The sequence below is a fragment of the Ranitomeya variabilis genome, chromosome 5, assembly GCF_051348905.1.
Source record: "Ranitomeya variabilis isolate aRanVar5 chromosome 5, aRanVar5.hap1, whole genome shotgun sequence".
Taxonomy (NCBI): Eukaryota; Metazoa; Chordata; class Amphibia; order Anura; family Dendrobatidae; genus Ranitomeya; species Ranitomeya variabilis.
In genome coordinates, this window is record NC_135236.1 from 670,458,286 (window position 1) to 670,481,427 (window position 23,142).

The 23,142-nt window shown below is 41.2% G+C and overlaps 1 protein-coding gene across 8 annotated transcripts in view; it reads right to left on the minus strand.

Annotated features, from left to right (window-relative positions):
• The window catches only part of CHRM2 (cholinergic receptor muscarinic 2), a 185,777-nt gene that overhangs the window by 88,153 nt on the left and 74,482 nt on the right, over positions 1-23,142 (minus strand). Inside the window, exon 1 of one of the 8 annotated variants that reach the window (XM_077266748.1) lies at positions 13,753-13,777. The exons of 5 other annotated variants lie outside the window; for them this stretch is intronic. The gene's annotated coding sequence lies outside the window, so the exon portion shown is untranslated. Of the gene's footprint in view, positions 1-10,502; positions 10,601-13,523; positions 13,546-13,752; positions 13,778-23,142 lie in introns of those variants that run through there. 2 more of the 8 variants (XM_077266750.1, XM_077266746.1) reach the window with 2 other exon arrangements.

Sequence of the window (23,142 nt, forward strand, 5' to 3'; positions counted from 1 at the left end):
ATACACACACGGCTCCGCTCCATAAACCTTACACACACAGGGCTCCACTCCGTACACCTCATACACACACGGCTCCGCTCCGTACACCTCATACACACACGGCTAACTGCACAGACTTCTCCATACCTGATACATCGATCTGCAATCACAGCAGCAGAGGCCAGTAACAGAGGCGGCTGTGAGTGGTCCATCCCACCCTGCTCAGCCCCACTCATTCCATGCATGATTAGTTTACTAGCCAGGCATGATTAGCTCAGCAGTCCACTAGTCTGCTGCTTATTGCGGCACCCAGGGCTGTGTTCGGCAGATAAGCCCTGGAGGTGGTGACTGACTGTGTTGTAACTTATGTACCTCAAAGAACAGAAGTGTCCCCTCTCATTGTCTCCCTCTCTGAATTTCTGTACCGCACGCACACTGGAAACTCACTCAGGAACATACCCGAAGGGGAAGGGGCGTGGCCTAACACAAGGGGGCGTGACACGTAACTCAAACATGTCTCCTCTCTCTCCCTCTGAGCTGTACCACGCACACTGGAAGATAAACAGACTGCAGGGGGGCATGGCTTAACACAAGGGGGCGTGTCGGGTGCTTCTCCTGCTGTCTGCGGGATCAGAGTGTCCCGTGCTGGACAGAGGGGCAAAGCATCAAATCCGGGACAGTCCCGCACAATGAGGGACGGTTGGGAGCTATGTGTGTGGTGAAGTATATAGAGGATGTGTCCTGTGTGGTGTAGTATATAGAGGATGTGTCCTGTGGGGTGTAGTATATAGAGGATGTGTCCTGTGTGGTGTAGTATATAGAGGATGTGTCCCGTGTGGTGTAGAATATAGAGGATGTGTCCCGTGTGGTGTAGTATATAGAGGATGTGTCCCGTGTGGTGTAGTATATAGAGGATGTGTCCCGTGTGGTGTAGTATATAGAGGATGGGTCCCGTGTGGTGTAGTGTAGAGAAGTTGTGTCCTGTGTGGTGTAGTGTAGGTTGTGTCCCATGTGGTGTAGTGTAGAGAAGTTGTGTCCTGTGTGGTGTAGTGTAGAGAGGTTGTGTCCCGTGTGGTATAGTATATAGAGGATGTGTCCCGTGTGGTGTAGTATATAGAGGATGTGTCCCGTGTGGTGTAGTATATAGAGGATGTGTCCCGTGTGGTGTAGTATATAGAGGAGGTGTCCCGTGTGGTGTAGTATATAGAGGAGGTGTCCCGTGTGGTGTAGTATATAGAGGTTGTGTCCCGTGTGATGTAGTATATAGAGGATGTGTCCCGTGTGGTGTAGTATATAGAGGATGTGTCCCGTGTGGTGTAGTATATAGAGGATGTGTCCCGTGTGGTGTAGTATATAGAGGATGTGTCCCGTGTGGTGTAGTATATAGATTATGTGTCCCGTGTGGTGTAGTATATAGAGGATGTGTCCCGTGTGGTGTAGTATATAGAGGATGTGCCCCGTGTGGTGTAGTATATAGAGGAGGTGTCCCGTATGGTGTAGTATATAGAGGATGTGCCCCGTGTGGTGTAGTATATAGAGGTTGTGTCCCGTGTGATGTAGTATATAGAGGATGTGTCCCGTGTGGGGTAGTATATAGTGGATGTGTCCCGTGTGGTGTAGTATATAGAGGATGTGCCCCGTGTGGTGTAGTATATAGAGGATGTGTCCCGTGTGGTGTATATAGAGGATGTGTCCCGTGTGGTGTAGTATATAGAGGATGTGTCCTGTGTGGTGTAGTATATAGAGGATGTGTCCTGTGTGGTGTAGTATATAGAGGATGTATCCCGTGTGGTGTAGTATATAGAGGATGTATCCCGTGTGGTGTAGTATATAGAGGTTGTGTCCCGTGTGATGTAGTATATAGAGGATGTGTCCCGTGTGGTGTAGTATATAGTGGATGAGTCCCGTGTGGTGTAGTATATAGAGGATGTGTCCCGTGTGGTGTAGTATATAGAGGATGTGTCCCGTGTGGTGTAGTATATAGAGGATGTGTCCCGTGTGGTGTAGTATATAGAGGATGTGTCCCGTGTGGTGTAGTATATAGAGGATGTGTCCCGTGTGGTGTAGTATATAGAGGATGTGTCCCGTGTGGTGTAGTATATAGAGGAGGTGTCCCGTGTGGTGTAGTATATAGAGGATGTGTCCCGTGTGGTGTAGTATATAGAGGATGTGTCCTGTGTGGTGTATATAGAGGATGTGCCCCGTGTGGTGTAGTATATAGAGGATGTGCCCCGTGTGGTGTAGTATATAGTGGATGTGTCCCGTGTGGTGTAGTATATAGAGGATGTGTCCCGTGTGGTGTAGTATATAGAGGATGTGTCCCGTGTGGTGTAGTATATAGAGGATGTGTCCCGTGTGGTGTAGTATATAGAGGATGTGTCCTGTGTGGTGCAGTATATAGAGGTTGTGTCCCATGTGGTGTAGTATATAGAGGATGTGTCCCGTGTGGTGTAGTATATAGAGGAGGTGTCCCGTGTGGTGTAGTATATAGAGGATGTGTCCCGTGTGGTGTAGTATATAGAGGATGTGTCCCGTGTGGTGCAGTATATAGAGGATGTGTCCCGTGTGGTGTAGTATATAGAGGATGTGTCCTGTGTGGTGTATATAGAGGATGTGCCCCGTGTGGTGTAGTATATAGAGGATGTGCCCCGTGTGGTGTAGTATATAGAGGATGTGTCCCGTGTGGTGTAGTGTAGAGAGGATGTGTCCCGTGTGTTGTAGTATATAGAGGATGTATCCCGTGTGGTGTAGTATATAGAGGTTGTGTCCCGTGTGATGTAGTATATAGAGGATGTGTCCCGTGTGGTGTAGTATATAGCGGATGTGTCCCGTGTGGTGTAGTATATAGAGGATGTGTCCCGTGTGGTGCAGTATATAGAGGATGTGTCCTGTGTGGTGTAGTATATAGAGGATGTGTCCCGTGCCGTGTAGTATATAGAGGATGTGTCCCGTGTGGTGTAGTATATAGAGGATGTGTCCCGTGTGGTGTAGTATATAGAGGATGTGTCCCATGTGGTGTATTATATAGAGGATGTGTCCCGTGTGGTGTAGTATATAGAGGATGTGTCCCGTGTGGTGTAGTATATAGAGGTTGTGTCCCGTGTGATGTAGTATATAGAGGATGTGTCCCGTGTGGTGTAGTATATAGAGGATGTGTCCCGTGTGGTGTAGTATATAGAGGATGTGTCCCGTGTGGTGTAGTATATAGAGGATGTGTCCTGTGTGGTGTAGTATATAGAGGTTGTGTCCTGTGTGGTGCAGTATATAGAGGATGTGTCCCGTGTGGTGTAGTATATAGAGGTTGTGTCCTGTGTGGTGCAGTATATAGAGGATGTGTCCCATGTGGTGTAGTATATAGAGGATGTGTCCCGTGTGGTGCAGTATATAGAGGATGTGTCCCGGTGTGGTGTAGTATATAGAGGATGTGTCCCGTGTGGTGTAGTATATAGAGGATGTGTCCCGTGTGGTGCAGTATATAGAGGATGTGTCCCGTGTGGTGTAGTATATAGAGGATGTGTCCCGTGTGGTGTAGTATATAGAGGTTGTGTCCTGTGTGGTGCAGTATATAGAGGATGTGTCCCGTGTGGTGTAGTATATAGAGGTTGTGTCCTGTGTGGTGCAGTATATAGAGGATGTGTCCCGTGTGGTGTAGTATATAGAGGACGTGTCCCGGGTGGTGTAGTATATAGAGGAGGTGTCCCGTGTGGTGTAGTGTATAGAGGATGTGTCCCATGTGGTGTAGTATATAGGGGATGTGTCCCGTGTGGTGTAGTATATAGAGGTTGTGTCCCGTGTGGTGTAGTATATAGAGGTAGTGACCCATGCGGTGCAGTATATAGAGGATGTGTCCCGTGTGGTGTAGTATATAGAGGTTGTGTCCTGTGTGGTGCAGTATATAGAGGATGTGTCCAGTGTGGTGTAGTATATAGAGGATGTGTCCCGTGTGGTGTAGTATATAGAGGATGTGTCCCGTGTGGTGTAGTATATAGAGGAGGTGTCCCGTGTGGTGTAGTATATAGAGGATGTGTCCGTGTGGTGTAGTATATAGAGGATGTGTCCCGTGTGGTGTAGTATATAGAGGATGTGTGGTGTAGTATATAGAGGAGGTGTCCCGTGTGGTGTAGTATATAGAGGATGTGTCCCGTGTGGTGTAGTATATAGAGGATGTGTCCCGGGTGGTGCAGTATATAGAGGATGTGTCCCGTGTGGTGTAGTGTAGAGAGGTTGTGTCCTGTGTGGTGTAGTATATAGAGGATGTGTCCCGTGTGGTGTAGTATATAGAGTATGTGTCCCGTGTGGTGTAGTATATAGAGGTTGTGTCCTGTGTGGTGTAGTATATAGAGCATGTGTCCCGGTGTGGTGTAGTATATAGAGGACGTGTCCCGTGTGGTGTAGTATATAGAGGATGTGTCCCGTGTGGTGTAGTGTAGAGAGGTTGTGTCCTGTGTGGTGTAGTGTAGAGAGGTAGTGACCCATGTGGTGTAGCACTGTGTATAGACAATCTGTCGGCACAAATCCCGCACAAGGACCCTTCACAGTCATGCACAAGCCCCCTATAATGCCTATGTCGCCACTGTTCCACAGTGTTATGTGCTCCCTGCTTGTTCTATTTCAGCCCTGCAGGGGGCGCAGAGACAATATTAGATACAGGTGCAATTTTTCCAAAATAGAGTGTGAAATAAATAGAACCGCCATCGCGCTGCAGACCTAGTGTGAATCTGCTAGTGAAGAATCGTTCTTACACTGCACTATGGCTTTCGCCTACACAATCCTATTTTAGGACATGTATGCCCTCTTTTCAGGAATGGTCTATTATACCCATAATGGGCAGTAAGAACCATATGGATGCTGCTTAGCGTGGGAAAAAAAAGTTTTCAAGCAGACTGTTCATGTACGTATGTGATCACCAGTGTTAGAACTGTGTTAGTCACTGGTCATATTACAATGTGTTCTGTGTGGTCTTACATAGGACTGCCAAGATCAACATACCTGGTAACTATTAGATAGCTGACCTAGGGTTTTTTTTTTTTTATAAAGGAAGTGTTCTGTTTTGAAAAACAATTTTAAAATGTTCTAGATCCCTCATTCTAGATCCCTATCTGATAGAGCACTTTGTGGTTTGGAAAATCATCAGTGTTCATTGATTTCTATAACCATGTTGTAATACCTTTTTTCACCTGCAGGAGTGCTGTTATTAAATCAAACAGATTTATCTAATAGATCACAGCTGATTACAACCCTGGGTTATGAGCAGAAAATATTATTAAAGACCAAGATCCTGGACAAGCAAACACCGATATCACAGGAGAGGGCCTTCACAGAGCGTAGGTGTCTCTATATATTAGATTGCCCTTGGAGGAATTGGGCGACACTCAGGATATGAGGGTGAAACAAAGGAAACATGAGTTACTTTTTTTAAATTCCTGGGGAAATCTTACCCAGGGCGACCATTAATTAGAATTCTTCACAGTAGAGGGGAGGTAACGGTTTACAGGCACACAGCTATGACACAGTTCTGACTTAAGTTGATCACAGGGGTTTTATTCAAGGTTTTTTTCATCACACAGAATCACTTCATGCAATGCTTCATCTACATATATGAAAGTCTCTTCACAGATAACTTCTTTTCACAGATAACTTCTCATCACACACAGTGTCTTAACCTAAGCAAAGCTGTACCTTCCTCATGCAGTGAGCTTGAGGAAGGGGGATGAGTCCGGTGCTGTAGCTCTCTCACTTTTATATTGAGGTAATAAAGAGGCTCCTGGCTGTCCTGACTGCTTCTATCATTACAGCAATTGCCTACCAGGAAGAACTAGTCTATACAGCTTGTCTGATTTCAATCTGGCAGGAGACTCTCTAGCACACACCTTACTCTTGGATGTCCCAGACACAACAACTTTCCCAGTAACCCCTGGGGTTGAGCTAACCACTCACTGTCTGCTATGACCATTTTATCCCCTATAGTTACTGGATGATTCTAAATCAACAGTGCAGCTCCTACCTGTCACATATGCTAATTGATTTCTGTCAATCTGTGTAATACTGCCTTTCACCTGCGGGGGCACTGTTGTAGAATGAAATACTTGCTGATGATTTCCTTTAAATATTACAGCTGATAGCAATCCGGTTTATGGGCAGAAATAGGCGCTGTTGAGCAATTAAACACTTGCTGCCTGTTTCCTTTGCTGATCCATAGCTGATTGCAACTTTGTCAATAAGGATAATTATTAATTCGAGACCTGGAAGCATCAATATCACAGGAAGGAGCTTTTTCCGCCTTATTTAGAGAGATGTAGTTGCTCATTCCTATTCCTGCTCCTAGAGGACAAGGGGGACATATGTCAAAGCTCCTTTTATTCACAAGCCGGTTCAGGAGTGAGTCTGATGGGAAATCCTATCTGTTAGAGTATCTCTTGCTTTGGAGGACCAGGCATGCTTATTGATTTTTATGAGCGTAGTGTAATACTTATTTTCCCCTCTGGGAGTGCTGTTCTGAAATTTAATAAAATAAACTATGGTGGATTAAATCTGGATCATTTTGCCACATTTTTTTATTTTCCTGTCTCTGTGCGGCCCAGATATAGCAGATTTGGCAAACCTCTTCAGATCTCGGGAATGTATTCAAAAAAATGCGGAGAATTTGTATTCATTATCCTTAATTGATACACAGATACAAGGCAGTTAATGCCAAATCCTGGGGCAGGATTTTCTTACAAATCGTCTCTGACTGACAAGCGGGAGAAAAACACATCCATCCTCATCACCGGATTCACATCTGGAGTTTGATAAATAGACGTCATTAACATCTTCATCTAAAGCAGCCATTTTATCACCATAATGGAAATGATGAGAATTAATACTCTGAACGTATGCAAGAAAGATGTCTCCTTGCGGAGGCCATCTAAAGATGCTTTGCAGAAATGACTCGCTCCCGGTGGGCATTGGCCATATTTAGGACCTTAAAATATATAAATAGGACATAGCCCAAAATAATACTCATAATAATTGACTTTAAAGGGATCTTGTCATCAGGTAATAAGTCACTGGTTTCTGCTCTTATTTCATTCTCGCCGCTCTCCTGAGCATTACATTTTTTGTTTTTTTCAAATCCGCCATACGGTTTCAGAGATATGGGCCTTTTTATTTAGAGCTTTACTGAGGGGCATAGTTCACAAGGTAATACTGCAGAGCAGCATAAAGACACGCCCCCAGAGAATCGTGCGAGCCACGCCTTCTTAGTAGAGGCCATAAAAATTAGCACCAAATAAAAATGCCCATATCTCTGGAATCGTTTGTTGGATTTAAAAAAAACAAAAAGCGGAATACTCAGGGGAATGGCAGGAATAAAATCAGAGCAAAAACTAGATACGTTTGACTCGATGACAGATCCCCTTTAATAACTTTTTTTTTCAAAATTTGCAATTTCAGCTATCTAGTTCTTGCCAGGACCTTCTTCCTTAATGATATCAGAAAAAATATTACACTTTATTGGAATTCTGTAGCAAAGAAGGACCTATTCTGCTTTCTTTCCTCTCTCTCTGTCTGCAGATATCGTATCGGTAGTATCTAGATAGATGGCACTATATAGTAACTGGAGAGGGGAAGAGGACTGAGATCCTTGGGGACAAGAAGATAGAAAGAGCTTGTAGGGAAAGAAGAAGACCGGGGGATCCGACTGCAGTTTTCTGAGTAATCAGGTGTAACATAAACCTTGATGGTCTCTTCTTATACAAGAAAGTGAATTTCCCCGAGGTAGGGAATGTTCAGATTGCTTTGCACAATTGTGGGACTCCAGGAGGCAAATAAGGGGCATTTCCAAGACTCTGCTGCTCTACAGTCTTGTCAGTATGATGGATCTTCCAGTCCGTACCCCTGGCAGCTATGCACAGCCATTAATAAATTCCGTCTACCTAACTGTGTGCTGCCAGTAGGTCTTTGTCACCAAGGCAGGTAGCGCCGAGCCATCTCCATCCTACAGCCAGCGTTATGCACGAGACTCCTCAAAGGGGTCAATTCATTGCAAATACGATCTTCAGGGACGGGTGCAGGAAGCAGGTCATTCATCAAAGCTGCAGGAGTGATGCGCGTTCCAGCAACCGCCGCAATTCGTTTTAGAGTGCGTAGGAGTAGAGTTAAATTATGCAAATGTGGTAGTTGTTTAAATTAATGCCGAAATACATAATGAAGTGACCTGAAAAATATCTACTGGTGGTATGGAGACAACTGTGTGATATGCAAGGAGAAGTACAACTTACACCAGCTATACAATACTATACAGGAGATGCCCAGGTTATACCAGCTGTACATATATAATTATATACAGGAGATGCCCAGGTTATACCAGCTGTACATATATAATTATATACAGGAGATGCCCAGGTTATACCAGCTGCTCATATATAATTATATACATGAGATGCCCAGGTTATACAAGCTGTACATATATAAGTATATACAGGAGATAACCAGGTTATACCAGCTGTACATATATAATTATATACAGGAGATGCCCAGGTTATACCAGCTGTACATATATAATTATATATAGGAGATGCCCAGGTTATACCAGATGTACATATATAATTATATACAGGAGATGCCCAGGTTATACCAGCTGTACATATATAATTATATACAGGAGATGCCCAGGTTATACCAGCTGTACATATATAATTATATACAGGAGATGCCCAGGTTATACCAGCTGTACATATATAATTATATACAGGAGATGCCCAGGTTATACCAGCTGTAGATATATAATTATATACAGGAGATGCCCAGGTTATACCAGATGTAAATATATAATTATATACAGGAGATGCCCAGGTTATACCAGCTGTACATATATAATTATATACAGGAGATGCCCAGGTTATACCAGATGTACATATATAATTATATACAGGAGATGCCCAGGTTATACTAGCTGTACATATATAATTATATACAGGAGATGCCCAGGTTATACCAGCTGTAGATATATAATTATATACAGGAGATGCCCAGGTTATACCAGATGTAAATATATAATTATATACAGGAGATGCCCAGGTTATACCAGCTGTACATATATAATTATATACAGGAGATGCCCAGGTTATACCAGCTGTACATATATAATTATATACAGAAGATGCCCAGGTTATACCAGCTGTAGATATATAATTATATACAGGAGATGCCCAGGTTATACCAGATGTAAATATATAATTATATATAGGAGATGCCCTGGTTATACCAGCTGTACATATATAATTATATACAGGAGATGCCCAGGTTATACCAGTTGTACATATATAATTATATACAGGAGATGCCCAGGTTATACCAGCTGTACATATATAATTATATACAGGAGATGCCCAGGTTATACCAGCTGTAGATATATAATTATATACAGGAGATGCCCAGGTTATACCAGCTGTAAATATATAATTATATACAGGAGATACCCAGGTTATACCAGTTGTACATATATAATTATATACAGGAGATGCCCAGGTTATACCAGCTGTACATATATAATTATATACAGGAGATGCCCAGGTTATACCAGCTGTAAATATATAATTATATACAGGAGATACCCAGGTTATACCAGTTGTAAATATATAATTATATACAGGAGATGCCCAGGTTATACCAGCTGTAGATATATAATTATATACAGGAGATGCCCAGGTTATACCAGCTGTAAATATATAATTATATACAGGAGATACCCAGGTTATACCAGTTGTACATATATAATTATATACAGGAGATGCCCAGGTTATACCAGCTGTACATATATAATTATATACAGGAGATGCCCAGGTTATACTAGCTGTACATATATAATTATATACAGGAGATGCCCAGGTTATACCAGCTGTAAATATATAATTATATACAGGAGATACCCAGGTTATACCAGTTGTACATATATAATTATATACAGGAGATGCCCGGGTTATATCAGCATTTGTTACTCTCTGATCCGCTACTTTATGACAGTCTGGTTTATATAAAAGGTCTAAAAGTTTGATAATGAGAATCTCGCTTAAGACAAAACTTTATAATGGGCCAATTACCGTCATCGATGGGAAGAAGGAGAACAGACGGCCTAAAAATAACAATAGCGGAGTCCTGACTCACAGATCTGGGTCTCCTGTACATGTGATAGAGGTAAGAAATGCGGAGTAACATCGGCGCTGAGCAGAGGAGCCTAATGTAACATCCTGCGGTGACGGATCCCACCGTCGCTCCTGTGCGGCTCCTCAGGGGTCCTGCCGCCATATGATGAGTCGCGAGGCGGTAATGACCCAGCACCGCCCGTTACCGCAGGATTCACAACTATCGTGTCCTTGTCGCCGGCATGTTATGTGAAATGTGAGGCGAGAAGGAAGAAGGAGGAATAATGAGAAACCGGCGGCGGGACTTTAAGAAAGGACGAAGCTAAAAACAATAAAACCGAAGATTCAACCGGAAATTTACTAAATGTCTATCTCATCTCTACTTATCCCTCCATTATTTACCTCAAAATCCAGGGGTGTGACGATCGAAGTCGCAGACGGTGCGGCGGTAACCGGGCTGAGCGGGAGGATGGCCGCCGACACCAGCGTGAATTTCCAATCAGAGGCTGGCAGCTGAGATAACTGTCACGAGCGATGCACGGCAGTGAGGTCGGGGGCCACGCAGGGCAGTGAGGTCAGGGGCCGCGCAGGGCAGGCATGTCAGTCAGCTGCAGGCCGCAGAGCGGAGGAAGGTAAGAAGAATCATTTATGTGATGTGTTGGAAAAGAGAGGAAGAACAAACATCCAGGAGGGTCCCGGGATGGGGGACATGATCAACTAATGGGGCCCAGAATGTGGCACATTACAGGAAGGGCCCAGGACAGCGGACATTATTACAGAAAGGGTCCAGAATGGGGGACATTATTACAAGAAGGGGCCAAGAAAGGGGACATTAAAGAAAGGGGCCAGGATGAGGGACATCATAACCTGGAGGGTGAACACATATCATTTTATACAATCTAAAATGCTACAAGGGCCCAACATACAACTGGGTACCCAGGTCCAAACGGGGCCCATCGGACTCTATCTAATTCACTGTTTCAGGCAATATATTTAGTATCTACTTTTTATCTATTCGTATGTGTAACAATGTCACATCTATCTATGTAGAAAGACACAAACATCTATCTATTATTTATCTATTACCTATATTATCTATTATCTGTCTATCTATCCATCCGTCTATCTACAGTATCTATCTATTATATCTATCTATTTTCTATCTATTGTATCTATTATCTATCTATAATCCATCTATTATCTATCTATCTATGTATCTACAGTATCTATCTATTGTATATATCTATTATCTATCTATTATTTATTATCTATCTATAATCTATCTATTATCTATCTATCCATCTATTATCTCTCTATCATCTATCTATTATCTACCTATTATCTATCTATCTATCTATCTATCTATCTATCTATCTATCTATCATATATCTATCATCTATCTTTTATCTACCTATTATCTATCTATCCATCCATCATCTATTACCTGTTATCTAGAAAAAATGGAACAGCACAATAGTAGAACATCGGGTGCTCAGGCCTCCCCAGCAATACATCCATTACTTGCCAGAATTTCATAGAGACAAAAAAGGATGGCAACACTCCATTAATATTAACTAGATCACCCCTATATACACCTGTTTGAGTGGTAATTTCACTGCTTGAGAAAAGCTTAGTTGAGCCGAAATGTCACCACACCATGTGGGTCTAAATAAAATCCACTATCGCTTGGAAAAAATATATATATTAATGGAGTTCTGTCTTCTTTTTTTGTCTCTATTATCCATCTATCTATCCATCTATCTATCTATCTATCTATCTATCTATCTATCTATCTATCTACTATCTATCTATTATATTTCTGTTATTTATCTATTATCTATTATCTCTTTATTTGGAAAGGCGCACACCTGTCTATATAAGACCTCACAGCTCACAGTGCATGTCAGACCAAATGAGAATCATGAGGCCAAAGGAACTGGCCAAGGAGCTCAGAGACAGGATTGTGGCAAGGCACAGATCTGGCCAAGGTTACAACAGAATTTCTGCAGTACTCAAGGTTCCTAAGAGCACAGTGGCCTCCATAATCCTTAAATGTTAGACGTTTGGGACCACCAGAAGTCTTCCTAGACCTGGCCGTTCAGCCAAACTGAGCAATCATGGGAGAAGAGCCTTGGTGAGAGAGGTAAAGAAGAACCCCAAGATCACTGTGGCTGAGCTCTAGAAATGCAGTAGGGAGATGGGAGAAAGTTCCACAAAGTCAACTATCACTGCAGTCCTCCACCAGTCGGGCCTTTATGGCAGAGTGGCATAACGTAAGCCTCTCCTCAATGCAAAACATATGAAAGCCGCATAGAGTTTGCTAAAAATCACATGAAGGACTCCCAGACTATGAGAAATAAGATTCTCTGGTCTGATGAGACAAAGATAGACCTTTTTGGGGATAATTCTAAGTGGTATGTGTGGAGAAAACCAGACACTGCTCATCACCTGCCCAATACCATCCCAACAGTGAAACATGGTGGATGCAGCATCATGCTATGGGGGTGTTTTTCAGCTGCAGGGACGGACGACTGGTTGTCATTGAAGGAAACATGAATGTGGCCAAGTACAGAGATATCCTGAATCCTCTTCTATCTATCTATTATCTATCTATTATCTATCTATTATTTATCTATTGTTTATCTATTATCTATCTATTATCTATTTATCTATTATCTATCTATCTATCTTTCTATTATCTATCTATTATATATCTATTATCTCTCTATTGTCTATCTTTCTATTATCTATCTATCTATTACCTATCTATCTATTTATCTATCTATCTATCTGCTGTTCAGGCATTAAAGCCCACTTTTTTCATAATTTTTTCTGTGCTGTTTTCCTTTTTTACTTTTATCTTTCTATCTATTAATCTATCTATTATATATCTATCTATTATCTATTATCTCTCTATTATCTATCTATGTATCTATTATCTATCTATTATATATCTATCTATTATCTATTATCTCTCTATTATCTATCTATGTATCTATTATCTATCTATTAATCTATCTATTATATATCTATCTATTATCTATCTATCTATCTATCTATTATCTATCTATCTATTATCTATCTATCTATCTATCTATCTATCTATCTATTATCTATCTATTAACTATCTATCTATTATCTATCTATCTATCTATTATCTATCTACCTATCTATGATCTATCTATTTTCTATTATCTATCTGTCTATCATCTATCTATTATCTGTCCATTACCTATCTGTATCTCTCGCTATCTCATTTTCGGACACTTTTGCCTCCACATCACCTCTTATTTATACACTGTTATGTAGGGTAATGACTCCTTAATGAATCTCTAATTAATTTTCCCAACATTTAGCACTTCAGCTCTTATTTTCTACAGGCAATTATCAGTTTCCATGTGACCAGAGATTTTCCATCATTACCGCATAGATGAGACGATGTCACCCGTCACCTGACCGTCTGGCGCTGGTCTCCAGCAGATAACTACTGTGAGCCCCTGAAACATATCACCAGAAGGGGCACTTGGGATCACGTCGCCCCCTTTATGCATCTTTGGTGTGAATCATAATGGTACATTCCGCTTTCTTAGTTCTCCCTCGTCCCCTTTTTCTCTCCTCCTTTTGTGCTGAGGTAAATTGTGTTGGTACTAACCTTCTAGAAAGGTCTGCCATCAGGTCGCACGGGGAGGCAGATTTGAGCGACAGGTCTCTGATTGGCAGATGTCAATTTAGGCGGGAAAGAAGTTCTATAAAAGCTCCAGCTCGCCGGCTCGGGACTTGTCTGACTGAAGAGATCTACCCTGAAGCACCCCGCGCCCACCCGCCCATGACATTCGTCACAGTGTTTAGTTTGAGGGAGTCGCCCTGCTAACGTTGGCTGGAAGGGATTTTTGAATGGATTGATATAATATTTGGATTGATGGTTGAATAAAAACATTATTAATGTGTGGTGTAATTAATTATAATTCTTGGGTAACCCTAAATAAACACCGCGGCCTTTCATTCCAAGTCCTGGTTGTTTGTCTTTTATTTTAGTCATTAGTTAAATGGTAAGTTATATTTTCACCGTGGGCACCTGTGATCCCATAGGATTCTGTTATCCCCTGCACGGGTTCATGAGACCACCACAAGCCCCTCTGCCACATTAGAAGACACCAGTAGATAAATCATAGACTCCTAGAATGTTAGAGTTGGAAGGGACCTCCAGGGTTGTCGGGACCTCCAGGGTTGTCGGGACCTCCAGGGTCATCGTGTCCAACCTCCTGCTCATTGAAGGAGTCACTAAACCATCTCAGACAGATGTCTGTCCAGCCTCTGTTTGAAGACCTACATTGAAGGAGAACTCACCACCTCTCGTGGCAGCTTGCTCCACTCATTGATCACCCTCACTGTCAATTTTTTTTTTCTAATATCTAATCTGTATCTTCTCCCTTTCAGTTTCATTCTATTGCTTCTTGTGTTTCCAAATGAGAATAAGAGCGTTATCCAGGGATTCTTCGTCTTTATGCAATGCCCCCCGACGTCAACCTAATCCAACATCTTTACGATAAACTTGATCACAAGACTCAAAATGGTGACTGACCACGTGAAATCACAAAGTCATAGTCTTGTCTATCGGAAAACCAGGGAAAAGGCGAAATTTCCAACTACGTTTTGGAACAATATTTTCGACAAGCAGATATGAAGGTGACCGGAGGGGGGAGGCACAAACTTTTTTTTCAAGGCACTGGTGTAGACTTCTACTCCACATTTAATATCCAGCTGTCTTGAATATCGGTAATTGAATTGCTTTATTTTATGTCACTGTTAGTTTTCTGCTCGGCAGGTGCAGGGGATGGCTGACGTTCCGGGAGATTGTTTTGCAGATCTGTTTCCTTACCAGTAATTTGCAATAACTAATCTGTATCTTCTCCCTTTCGGTTTCATTCCATTGCTTCTCATGTTTCCATGTGCAAATGAGAATGATCCCTCTACACTGTGACAGCCCTTCAGATATTTGTAGAAAGCTATTAAGTCTCCTCTTAACATTCTTTTTTGCAAGCTAAACATTCCCAGATCCTTTAACCGTTCCTTGTAGGACATACTTTGCAGACCGCTCACTATCCTGGTCGCTACTCTCTGAACGTGCTGTCTTTTTTACAATGTGGTTCCCAGAACTGGACACAGTATTCCAGTATTAGTTTACCCAAGTCTGTTTCACACGTGCTGTTGTTTAGTTCTATTCCTCCCATTCTGTGGATATAATTTTTGTGTTTTTGCCCAGATGTAGAATCTTGTATTTCTCCCTGTTAAATACCATTCTATTAGTGGCTGTCCATTGTTCAAGCTTATCTAGATCCTTCTGAATCCTTTTCTCTATCTTCTCTAGTGTTAGCTGTCCCTCCTAGCTTTGCATCGTCTGCAAACGTGATCAGTTTACTTTCAGTTCCCTTATTTACATCATTTATAAAAATGTTGAACAACACTGGGGCCAGGACAGAGCCTTGTGGTACCCCACTTGTAACACTCTTCCTATTGCATGTCCAACCATTTATTACCACTGGTACATAGTAGATGAGGGTCTGCTACAGGTTTTGCACTGGTATAGAGCGAACATGAAATGGTTACTATCCCAGCAGTCTTATTAATAGAGTGGCACCTTGCTCTGGCGGCTCAGCTCTCTGCCCCGACTGCGCGGCATTAAGCTCTTGTCCATCCTTCTATAATCACTTAAATCCCTTTTCATCCTCATTTACACACACAGCATTACCGTGTGCTGATTCCTGCCACTGCTGTGGATCTGGTCTGCACAGGAGACAGGCGGGAAGAGCAGTGCAGACGAGTATGACGCCAGTGTACAGTAGAACGTGACAACTGTGCAATCTGTGTGTACTGTGTGACTGTATTATATCTGCACTATATGGCATTTTTGAATAGAAATGTTGTTCATACTGGATACTACTGTACGGCTGTGGAAATTATTAGGTCTGTACAGGAGGTCCCCCATTCACGACACCTTTCTTTTTACGTCTCTGTGCTATGGATGAATGGCACCATGTAAACCACTCAATGTTGGGACCCTGCTATAACTGTATACATAGCAACTCCGAACTGAAAGTCATCGGTGGTCCATGAATATTAATGTTACTTATGCAGATCCTTACGATCAGCGGCCCCCTGTGTATCTCTGTGGGTTTGGAGATAATCCTGAGCCAACTATTATCCGGGAAATACAGAGTTCCCGGGAGTCTGTGTGGGAGACGGAATATTCTATCAATGTAGGACATGGCTCGTCATCTGTTCCCACGTTCCCATCTCCACCGCAATTAACTGAACAGTAGAAAACATTCCTGAGAAATGAAGATGTGTCAAAAAGTCTACAGAAACTGATGAGAAGGGGGCATCACAATGTCCGTGGGGAGGCATGAGCCGACCTTCCACAAACTCTCAGCTTAGTTCTCGAGAGACTGGATGTCTTCTTTATGGGCACCCGAGATGCAGAATTTTCTTAGGGGCTGCCCAAATAATAACTAAAGTAAAATTCATATAAAATTGGGAGCAATCAAGTCCAAGCCTCGTGACGTAAACCCGAATCAACTAAGGGAGACAGTATGTACACATCGTCTCGGAGAACCCCTTTAACTCCCAGTTCTTCAATTATTTTTTTTTGTAAAGGTGTTTTAAAAATGAATTGCCCTTTGAAAAAATTTACAAAAACCCAAGATTTTAGTTATCAATACAATAAAATACCATATCTGATGATTTACAGGACTGGTCATTGAGCTGTTGAAAAATTATAGGGTGGGCCGTATTCCCTTCTTGTTTTTTTGTTTCACATATACTGTTTGGCATGGAAGAGGTTGAAGGCGAAAGAAAAATGTACACTATGTGTATGGACACTAGTCGTTATTGCAGATGTCCAGGAGAGGATTACGATAGTTCCCAAGAAGTTGACCTCATAAAAAATGACCATGTGTGCCTAAATCACTTTAGCTGCCGCCTCTGAGTGTGAGCAGTCCAAGGATTAAAGAAGAGTAATAAACAATTGCTGGCGTCTATTTTTTAGTGGCCACTCCAAACAAGTAGTGTCCAATTTTCTTTCACCATCAGCAGCTTCCAGATCAAACCAATATATATGTGAATCACAGGCTACGGAAGGAAAATGCGGCCCACCCTGTAGTCTATTCGACAGCTCGGAGACCAGTCCTATAAATCATCAGATATGGTATGTTACTGTATCGATGACTAAAATCTTGGGTTTTACCTAAATTTTTCCAAAGACGAGATCAAGGACTGGGCACAATACCTAAAGAACGAGGCACTGGAGACCACCAGTATAGAGAGTCTAAAAATATGGCATCAACAAGTGTCCAACTTCACAAAGCCAATTTCTGGATTTTTGGGGGTACCACTGAAAATGTTGTAAATGAAAATCTTCACTGGACAATTGAATTACTCTTATACCCAATTATTATCTAAGTCATAGGTCCAAGTGTAGGGCCTGATGTTGGTCTTTAGTGGTTAAACCTTTGTCGGAAATGTCCATATTTGCATTATCAATGGAGATGAACATTACGGCGTGTGGGTAAAGACGGAAGAAGCCCCATCGGAGGATCCCATTATGTTGGAAACCAAGTTAATCCATTAAACAATGACACGTTCAATGTGTCAAGCTCAGATAGTAAAGCCATTATGTCTCCCGTCATGGGGTATAACGTATGATGTTAGTTAAGGAGTTAATCACCATATGGCTCCGGGCTCTATAAGCGAAGCTCTCATCCTTATCAGGGAGCCGAGATAACTTATAATAGCATTATACAAGAAGAACATTAAGGGATAATGCATCACTTATAAAATATAGGGAACCATTTACAATGGGGAGGATATTAACGGTGCAGCTAATTCATGGACTGCCCGCTAATCGGTGGTTCTATCTATCCATGGGATATCATTGCTCATACACAACATGAAAAGCCTTCCTGACTCTGAGACAGAAAAAATAATCATCGCCAAATCCCATTGTTAATGACCCAACATTGAAAAACCACCGCACTTTATTAGCTTAAGGCAGATTTTAGCATAAGAAATTATAGTAATCATTCCATTAAACATTTGTCTATGAAAAATGTGGGTTAGTACGTACATATGCAATATCCAGACCAGATTATTACTAGTTCTAATTAGTGATGAGCGAGTGTACTCGTTGCTCGGGTGACCTCCGAGTATTTGTTAGTGTTCGGAGATTTAGTTTTCATCTCGGCAGCTGAATGATTTACAGCTATTAGCCAGCTTGATTACATGTGGGGATTCCCTAGCAACCAGGCAACCCCCACATGTATTCAGCCTGGCTAATAGCTGTAAATCATTCAGCTGAGGCGATGAAAACTTAATCTCCGAACACTAACAAATACTCAGAGGTCACCCGAGCAACGAGTATATTCGCTCATCACTAGTTCTAATACTACCCTCTATGTACTAGAACACACTACTATAATACTGCCCCTATGTACAAGAATATAACTACTATAATACTGCTCCTATGTACAAGAATATAACTACTATAATACTGCCCCTATGTACAAGAATATAACTACTATAATACTGCCTCTATGTACAAGAATATAACTACTATAATACTGCCCCCTATGTACAAGAATATAACTACTATAATACTGCTCCTATGTACAAGAATATAACTACTATAATACTGCCCCTATATACAAGAATATAACTACTATAATACTGCCCCTATATACAAGAATATAACTACTATAATACTGCCCCCTATGTACAAGAATATAACTACTATAATACTGCTCCTATGTACAAGAATATAACTACTATAATACTGCCCCTATATACAAGAATATAACTACTATAATACTGCCCCTATATACAAGAATATAACTACTATAATACTGCCCCTATGTACAAGAATATAACTACTATAATACTGCCCCCTATGTACAAGAATATAACTACTATAATACTGCCCCCTATGTACAAGAATATAACTACTATAATACTGCCCCTATGTACAAGAATATAACTACTATAATACTGCTCCTATGTACAAGAATATAACTACTATAATACTGCTCCTATGTACAAGAATATAACTACTATAATACTGCCCCTATGTACAAGAATATAACTACTATAATACTGCTCCTATGTACAAGAATATAACTACTATAATACTGCCCCTATATACAAGAATATAACTACTATAATACTGCCCCTATGTACAAGAATATGACTACTATAATACTGCTCCTATGTACAAGAATATAACTACTATAATACTGCCCCCTATGTACAAGAATATAACTACTATAATACTGTCTCCTATGTAGAAGAATATAACTACTATAATACTGCCCCTATGTACAAGAATATAACTACTATAATACTGTCTCCTATGTACAAGAATATAACTACTATAATACTGCTCCTATGTACAAGAATATAACTACTATAATAGTGCTCCTATGTACAAGAATATAACTACTATAATACTGTCTACTATGTACAGGAATATAACTACTATAATACTGCTCCTATGTACAAGAATATAACTACTATAATACTGTATCCTATGTACAAGAATATAACTACTATAATACTGTCTCCTATGTACAAGAATATAACTACTATAATACTGCTCCTATGTACAAGAATATAACTACTATAATACTGTCTCCTATGTACAAGAATATAACTACTATAATACTGCTCCTATGTACAAGAATATAACTACTATAATACTGTCTCCTATGTACAAGAATATAACTACTATAATACTGTCTCCTATGTAGAAGAATATAACTACTATAATACTGCCCCTATGTACAAGAATATAACTACTATAATACTGTCTCCTATGTACAAGAATATAACTACTATAATACTGCTCCTATGTACAAGAATATAACTACTATAATACTGTCTCCTATGTACAAGAATATAACTACTATAATACTGCTCCTATGTATAAGAATATAACTACTATAATTCTGCTCCTATGTACAAGAATATAACTACTATAATACTGCCCCTATGTACAAGAATATAACTACTATAATACTGCCCCTATGTACAAGAATATAACTACTATAATACTGTCTCCTATGTACAAGAATATAACTACTATAATACTGTCTCCTATGTACAAGAATATAACTACTATAATACTGCTCCTATGTACAAGAATATAACTACTATAATACTGCTCCTATGTACAAGAACATAACTACTATAATACTGCTCCTATGTACAAGAATATAACTACTATAATACTGCCCCCTATGTACAAGATTATAACTATCAAAATGTTCAAATAGGAGAAATGTGTCTGTTTTTTCCTTGAGTTTCGTCTTGTTTTCTCCCACACTCCGAAGACTTAGTGATAGGGGATTTAGCCTGTGAGCCCCTATGGGGACAATGATGACAAGGCCTGTACGGCGCTGTGTATATTAATGGCGCTATCTACATAGATATTCTTATGATATTTGTAGTTTTGACCTGAATAAGTGATGAGTTCTGTTCTCCACGCTCAGGCGGCTGTGATGGATGCCTTGTGATTCCTGTCCTCTTCTTCTCACTATTATGAAGGTTTTGTGATGGACGGAGGACGAGCCATTCATCCGTCACCCCGGCTCTGTATGCTCCTCACGTATGTACATCAGCTGCAAACTGTAAAACAGTGACGGACTAATTCCCCCTAACAGCGGCCGAGCGTCGCTCAATCAATAGCCGCTCTCCACTTATATCAGCCTGTCATATATTATCGGAGTGGAGAAACCATTTTTGGGATTGGCAATTATGAGAATAGTCTATCAATGTGATAGATGACAAGGTTTGGAGCGCGTCAGTGATCCTTATTCTCTTACCTCTCGTAGAACAGGCAAACATTTTTTTTGGTAATTTACACGCACCCCTGTCCACCTGTTGGAAGGCGTCGACTCGTCACCAAAATACATGAAAGTGATGTCGGTGGGGGGCCAAGGACCGGATTACCTCCAGTCTAGTCTTCATCAAGGCATTGGTTTCAATGGAGATGTGGCCAGAGATTTAGAGGTACTGAGTCCATTGGATTTCCCCAAATAATGGGTTGGCTAAAAAGGTTTGAATAGAGGCCCAGAAGGGAGCTCAAACATTTTCTTCACTGCGTTGCCCAAGCCCACCGAGGCTGTAATCATGAATCTAGTCATCACCCAGCCCACTAGGGATACTAACATTCATTTCTTCACAGCCCTAGCCCACCAGGGGCTGCTACCATTATTTGTTCACTACCCTGGGCCACCAGGCATGTTACCATTAATCCCTCTTTGTCCTAGCCCACAAGAAATGTTACCATTAATCCCTATTTTCTCTAGCCCACCAGGGATGTTACCATTAATCCCTCTTTTCCCTAGACCACAAGGGTTATTACCATTAATCCCTCTTTTCCCTATACCACAAGGGTTATTACCATTAATTCCTCTTTGCCCTAGCCAACAAGGAATGTTATAATTAATCTCTCTTTTCCCTAGCCCACAAGGGTTATTACCATTAATTCCTCTTGCCCTAGCCAACAAGGAATGTTACTACTAATCCCTCTTTTCCCTAGGCTACAAAGGTTATTACCATTAATTCCTCTTTGCCCTAGCCCACAAGGAATGTTATAATTAATCTCTCTTTTCCCTAGCCCACAAGGGTTACCATTAATTCCTCTTTACTCTAGGCCACAAGGGTTATTACCATTAATTCCTCTTTGCCCTAGCCCACAAGGAATGTTATAATTAATCCCTCTTTTCCCTAGCCCACAAGGGTTATTACTATTAATTACTCTTTTCCCTAGTCCTCAAGGGATGTTACAATTAATCCCTCTTTTCCGTGGCCCACAAGGGTTATTACCATTAATTCCTCTTTTCCCTAGGCCACAAGGGTTATTACCATTAATTCCTCTTTACCCTAGCCCACAAGGAATGTTACTACTAATCCCTCTTTTCCGTGGCCCACCAGGGTTATCACCATTAATTCCTCTTTGCACTAGCCCACAAGCGATGTTACCATTAATCCTTCTTTGTCCTAGCTCATTAGGCATTTTACCATTAATCCCTTTGCTTCCCTAGCCCATCAGGGATGTTATGATTTATCCTTTCCTTGCTCTGACCCACTATCAGTGTAGGGAAAAATGCATGGGTATGGGACATGAGCCAGATCCAATGAAAAGACCTCCATCCAATTGTACTCATTATCCATTGTCAGGTTGCAGTCCCCCTTTATCAGTAGTGACCGGTCGCTGGCAAGGATCCATCCATAGGATGGAAAAAATAGACGTATCTCAGATATGGAAAACATCCAGAGCTCACATATTATCTGTGCCCGAGAGACCTGTTTGTGAGAGTGTGCAGGCACAGAGAGGTCCTTATCAGCTGTCAGCTCCTGTGGTGCTCTGCTCCTCGGCATTGTCGCACCACCTACAAAGCCAAAGAGCTCCGCTGCAAAACCACAAAATACCTTGGGATGATACGAATTGTACCTGATGGAGGTTCCCCCAGCAATGAAATGTCTGTCACAAGTAAATGAGTTGTGGTTCCTGCACAGAAGAAAGCTGCCGTAAGATAATACAAAGAGACAGGGGGCTGATTACATTCCTTATTCGATTTTAGGCACCCACCCTCAATCACGGTGGAAAATGGAAATGTTGGAACAGGTTTAACCTCTACCATACTGGATGACTTTACCAGTATTGGTGTCCAACATGTAAAGCCGGAGAAGAAGACAATAGATGAATATCCATGGTAAAAATCTTGACAGCTTAGTTGAACGGTTCTCTACAAAAATTAGGAAAAATAGGAAGAACTCAACAATTTGGCCAACTATTGGTCGAAAGTTCTCTATGAGAAACATTCCAAATAGAAGAGCTTGATAATTTGGACAAATATCGGACGGAAGTTCTCTCTGAGAGATCCAAAATTTAAAAGTTCAACAATTTGGCCAAATATCGGTTGAAAGTTCTCTACAAGAAATATCCGAAATTGAAGACCTCAAGGATTTGGCCAACTATTGGTCGAAA